Source organism: Cervus canadensis, chromosome 14, assembly GCF_019320065.1.
Source record: "Cervus canadensis isolate Bull #8, Minnesota chromosome 14, ASM1932006v1, whole genome shotgun sequence".
NCBI classification, from domain to species: domain Eukaryota; kingdom Metazoa; phylum Chordata; class Mammalia; order Artiodactyla; family Cervidae; genus Cervus; species Cervus canadensis.
Genome location: NC_057399.1, coordinates 5,180,656 through 5,187,030, shown reverse-complemented (window position 1 = coordinate 5,187,030; position 6,375 = coordinate 5,180,656). Strand labels below are relative to the sequence as shown.

Below are 6,375 nucleotides of genomic sequence, written 5' to 3'. Positions count from 1 at the left end.
CCTCATTAATAGTGGAAATTTCAAAATAAGAAAATTATGCTTGCCTTGGACCATAACTGTATTTTTCCCATTTATCTTCTCTGCTTAGAAATCAGTCTATTTGTACTAAAAATATCTGGATAATGACAATTGCTTTTTAAACATAATTCAAGTCATGAAGAGCTATGGGTGAGAACATGACGTGAACTCTTTTCATCAAAATGAAATTCTACAAACATCTTGGGGGATGAGCTTTGTTGAAACAGTTCAGGTCCACTTTTTCATCTTAAATGATTAAAAGTGAGGAGGCATCTTTAGGGACAACATAATGATACAATCATGTTTTAGAATTTTAAGCTGTGATATTATTAGTAATTCTGATTGCTTAACATGTACAGGTTTACCAAGTAAGGGCATATTTATGCAAAATTTGCATCTGGGGAATTTCCTGGCAGTCCAGTGGTTAGGACTCCATGATCTCACTGCTGAGGGCCCAGGTTCAATCCCTGGTTAGGGAACTAGGATCCTGTAAGCCATGTGGCATGGCAAAAAATAAAAAGATTCACATCTGGTCATCAACAAAGCAGGGGGTAGGGTAAGGTGAGTGAGATACCATGATGCTGGTCCTGGTCATCAAAAGGTCAGGTAAATAAGACAAGCTAGGAACAGTCTAATCTCCCTTAACTCTTTCAAGTAATTCTTACCAAAAAATATGAAGACGGGAGATGCAGGTTTTAGATAGAAGAGGGATATAACCAACATAGAAAGCATTCAGTTTGGACTTGATTATAAAGGATAACTTTCTGTAGTACTTGAGATAGTCAATATTTTCTTAGAGAAAGGAAAAAAATTGGTAGAAGAAGTCACACTAACTTTGTCAGCCTGTATACTAAAATTGGAACAATACTGAGAATTATCAGCATTTCCTGAACAAGGGTGATACACAAATTTATGAAGCATTCCATATTTTTTTGGACTGGGAGTTTGGGGTTAGTAATGGGCTGGCCAAAAATTTCCTTCTGGTTTTTCCATAACATCGTATGGAAAATCCTGAAGAAACTTTTTGGCTATCCAATAGATGCAAATGTAGAATCAATGAACAACAAGATTCTATTGTATAACACAGGGAACTACATTTAATGTCATGGGATAAACTATAGTGGAAAAGAATATGAAAAAGAATGTATACACCTATGTATAACTGAGTCATTTCACTATATACCAGAAATTAACACAACATTGTAAATCAACTGAATGAGTGAATGAGTCATGTCTGACTCTTTGTGACCCCATGGGCTATAGCCCTCCAGGCTCCTCTGTCCATCAACTATACTTCAATAAAAATAAATAAATGAAATGAAAAGAACAAAAGTTGATATTGATTAAATACTGAAATGAAATATTTTGGGTATATTGAGTTAAATAAAATATATTAATAAAGTTTAAAAAAACCTAGTAAAAGTCATTCTGTTAAAGAGTATAATTCCCCTGAATCACAGCATCCATATTCTAAACACTTTTTAAGCACATGGCTCGCAAAATAATTCATAACCTGAAGACCGTGACAGATGGCAGATTCTGAAAACAGAGAAACTCTTAAAAAACAAACAAACAAACAAACTTCTTGAGTATTTCTCTATGTATTGTTTGTATTATGTTTTTCCTATCTATCCTGCCCCTGGCTGACTTGAATTAGGTGGCAAAGGATATTTGATTATGTTAGATTTCTGCCCTAAGGTTAATGAGTAATATTTGTGATCTGAAACAGCTATATTACATTGATAGTGTCAGGAATGCCTCCCGCTGTGCAAAAAAGGTGTCAAAATGCCAATAACCAAGTGTGTGGGGAAGGTGGTGGGGACTGTATCTGGCCACTCAGTGGGCAGGTCATAAACTCTTAATAAGTGGCACTTGGGCTGGGAAAGCCTCATAATTTGTCGACACATGTCTTTCCCTCTGAACCACCAAACCCCATCAACTCACAGCCTGCGGCTTTAACTGTTTCCCTGAGCAAATCTCAAGATATTTCTTTCTGACTTTCCTGTAAATAGATGAAGAGAGAAGTCACCTTAGCTTTCAAAAGTCTATTTTAAACCCCCCAAAGCAGCTCATCCGTTTTCATCTTTTTAAAAGCAAATTACAGCTATGAATTGAATATCTTTAAAATGACATGCACTGAATCACAAGTTTGCATTTAAACCTCTTGATGAAGATATGAATCTTGAAGGCCTTTAGAACCAGCTCATAAAATTTCTCATTCAGTTGCCTTTAAGGCAGCTGCAAAGACTACCCCACTTGTCTGGTTTTAAAATGGATTTAAACATTTAAAAAAATTTTTTTTTCGAAGTTAGCATTCATGATAATTTATAAAAATATTTCTTTCTTTCTCTCAATTAATATTTATTGTACCAGGCATAATTCTAGGATTTGAGTTATTAGTGAAAAGGATAGATGTGTTTGAGAACTTTGTGTGTGTGTGTGTGTGTGTGTGTGTGCTCAGTCACTCAGTTGTGTTTGACTCTTTATGACCCAACAGACTATAGCCTTCCAGGCTCCTCTGTCCATGGGATTTCCCAGGCAAGAATACTGGAGTGGGTTGCCGTTTCCTTCAGGGGTTCTTCCTGACCCAAGGATCAAACCTGTATCTCCTGCTGTTGCATCTCCTGCATTGGCAAGTGAATTCTTTAACACCATGCTATAAGCATAATCCAATAATGGATTTTGGCTAGTTTTATACATAAACTGCTTCCATATCCGTGGAGTTTAGTGCTGTCAGGAGATTACTGTGATCTTTTGTGAAGTGACAGTCTCGACAATTACTCACATTATTCTTGTCCAGCCACTGTGTGTAGCATTTCTTTACTCATCAGAATCAGAATCAAGGCGATAGTCCTCCCTCCTGGTCCTCCACTCTATTACTTGCCAGTCAAATAATTAATCTGCCTACTACGTCTTGAATAACTACAATTCAGAACCTCCACCATTCCGATCTGGATGATGCTGGAGAAAAAAAATCATAAAAAGGCAAATCTTGATTATTCCCAATGTACTACTTTTTCTGTCTCTCTTTTCCTATTTTAGTTTCATCTATATAGTTATTAGGACTTCTCTAGTGAAGAATGGAGAAGGCAATGGCACCCCACTCCAGTACTCTTGCCTGGAAAATCCCATGGATGGAGGAGCCTGGTGGGCTGCAGTCCATGGGGTAGCTAAGAGTCAGACACGACTGAGTGACTTCACTTTCACTTCAGTTCCCTTTCATGCATTGGAGAAGGAAATGGCAACCCACTCCAGTGTGCTTGCCTGGAGAATCCCAGGGACGGGGGAGCCTGGTGGGCTGCCGTCTATGAGGTCACACAGAGTCGGACACGACTGAAGCAACTTAGCAGCAGCAGCAGCAGTGAAGAATAGGAATTCAGCGGTAAAGAATCGCGTGCCAATGCAGGAGACATGGCTTCGATCTCTGGGTGGGGCAGATTCCCTGGAGAAGGAAGTGGCAACCTACTTGGGTATTCTTGCCTGGAAAACCCCATGGACAGAGCAGCCTAGCAGGCTATAGTCCATGAGGTGGCAAAGAATTGGACATGACAGAGTGACTGAGCATGCACAATATAGTCATTAGTCCTGCTTTTTATTCACTGGGGAGAAAAACAAAAGAGATGGGAAAGTGTCACACATGTATTGGGATGTGTAGTAGTTGCATTTTCAGGTGGAGATTTTCCAGGTAGACGTGTTAAACTCACATCTCCAATGGCTCCCCCTGGAAGCAGAATACAGCTGTGGGATGCAGTGGGCTTCCCTGTCTGGATGCTTTACCATCCTACCAATATTTCTCATTGTTGGAATTATGTTTGTTGTATTAAAAGACATGAAAGATTTGAATCAGGTTAGAGGGTGTTGATACTCATCTTCTGCTATGACTGAAGAACTCTTTCTATTTTCAGGTTTATACTTTTGGATGAATAACAATGTTTTTTCCCCATGAATGTGATATTATATCTTGAATTTAAATTCTCACACATACTTGGTGGGGAGGGGGAGAATAAATTGGCAATTTGAGATTAGCAGATGCATACTTTTATATGTAAAATAGATACACAACAAGGACCTACTGTAGCACAAGGACCTATATTCAATATCTTGTAATAACCCATAAAGGAAAAGAATCTGAAATACATATAGACTTCCCAGGTGGCTCATTGGTAAAGAATCCGCCTGCCAAGCAGGAAATATGAGTTCAGTCCCTGGGTTGGGAAGATCCCTTGGAGAAGGATATGGCAACCCACTTCAGTATTCTTGTCTGGAGAATTCCATGGACAAAGAAGCCTGGCATGCTATGGTCTATAGGGTTGCAAAACAATTGGACGTGGCAGAGCGACAGAGCATATATCTATATCTATATCTATATCTATATCTATAGATATAACTGAATTATTCTACTGTACACATGAAAGATTGCAAATCAATATACTTCAAAAAAAAAAATTCTCACACATCCAGCATGACAGAGTTTGAATCATATTCCTGCTCTCCAGCTTCAGAGCCTTTCTCTGCTGCCGACTATGCAGGATATCAGGGAGTTGTTAATGTTTTAAAGTAAATCTATGGGAAATAGGGTTTCTTTAAAAGCAACCAAAATTGTGAGAAATGTATTTTACTTTTTAAAAAGACAGTTGAAATAGTTGTATCTCTAAATAATAATTCATCTTTGTAGAAAAAAATGTTTAATTTGAAAAAGATTTATGCATAGCTCAACCTAAAGCATCATTCATTAGAGAGATGAATGATTTTTTGACAGTAGTACCATTTCTTTGTATAGTTTGGTGGGGCTTCCCTGGTGGTTCAGATGGTAAAGAATCTCCCTGCAATTCAGTAGACCTAGGTTTGATCCCTGGGTTGGGAAGATACTCTGGAGAAGAGAATGGCTACCAACTGCAGTATTCTTGCCTGGAGAATTCCATGGACAGAGAAGCCTGGTTTGAGCTATAGTCCATGTGGTCACAAGGAGTAGGACAAGACTGAGCAATTAACACTTTCACTTTCTACTTTTCATTTTATGATTGTTTTTGTAAATGACAGAATATCTATCATTTTAATGCATAAATTAAACTTTATTATGTGTTTAAATAACTCAAGTCTGTATAGATACAATCTTGACTATATTCACATTGCAGTACTTTTGATAGTCACATTAAAATAACTGTCATTTTATACATTAAATAATATACCAACAAAGTGGCTTTTTTAAAAAAGGTTTGAGTAAAGCTATGTTCAAAATAGTAAGAAAAGATAAGAAACACATCTTGCTTATTTGTTAAATTTTATGTTATTTGCTGTAAGTTAAAAATTAGTAATTTTTAAAATTTACTAAATCTACCTTTATTCCTTATATCTTAAGGCTTGCAATATTTTTCCCTTTAAAACTCCCACCCTAATGGGGTCAGTTCCCTAAGCACAGGTTTTATAACCATGGAAAGCTGCACACGTCCTGTAATATGCCATTTCGGTTTTTTGCATCCAGCCTCACACTTACAAAGGTACTAAAAGATGCCGTAGAGTAATCGGCAAATATACGACCTCATATCGACTAAAAGCACTTAACAGAAGGGGAATGACTGCAAGGCAGCACATTTCCTACAGCGGTGCTTTCCTAAGTGTGCTAAGGTAATTAGCCTCAATAGGAGATAATTTTGGTTCACAGGGGTTGCTGTTGCTTTAAGCCTTTCTGGGAAATTTGGATTTTCCATTGATAGCAGTTTTAACAGGTCACACTGGAGCCAGAGTGAATTAAAGTGAAGAGCCACACAGTCTAAACAAACATTCCTTACCATTATCAGAAGCCTGACAACATAATAGCATAAACTATAGTCATGTGGTCACATTTGCAAGTAATGCAGGAACAATTAAAAATCAAAGAAATGCTACATTTCCTAAACCAGACTGAAGTTGAGGTAAGCAAGTTTAAAATTGCCACTCTGCTCCCCTTCTCTAGAAAATTTATATTGTATTTTAAGTTGAAGAAAATATATAACACTTTATTTAAATCATTCTGGTGATTAGTCTACTTCTCTGTTTTGTAAAATTAAGGCAGAGTGTGGTAACATTGTAATACAATTTCAGGTTTTTAAACCTTGAAAATACTATGTGATTTGCCATACTTATTTTAAAAAACTTTTCTATTTTGCCAAAAGTGCACATATTTAGTGCTACAATTCCACTACATTTTATATTTTCCCCAAGGATGTTGATAGAACATGGTTTGTTTATATTTGCTATTACACTTTTTAAAACATGCAATAGGTAATGTAGTTACATGTTAAAAGTGAAATATTTTTGTATGTACTTTTGCTTATTTTTATAGTTAGGAGATTAAAAAATAACATAAAATGGATGTAA

General features: G+C 36.8%; 1 non-coding gene across 1 annotated transcript; it reads left to right on the top strand.

The window, feature by feature from the left end:
• Window positions 1-844: 844 nt before the first annotated feature.
• On the top strand, window positions 845-950 carry LOC122453451. Its single transcript, XR_006273069.1, has one exon. It is a non-coding gene; the product is annotated as a U6 spliceosomal RNA (small nuclear RNA).
• Window positions 951-6,375: the final 5,425 nt, after the last annotated feature.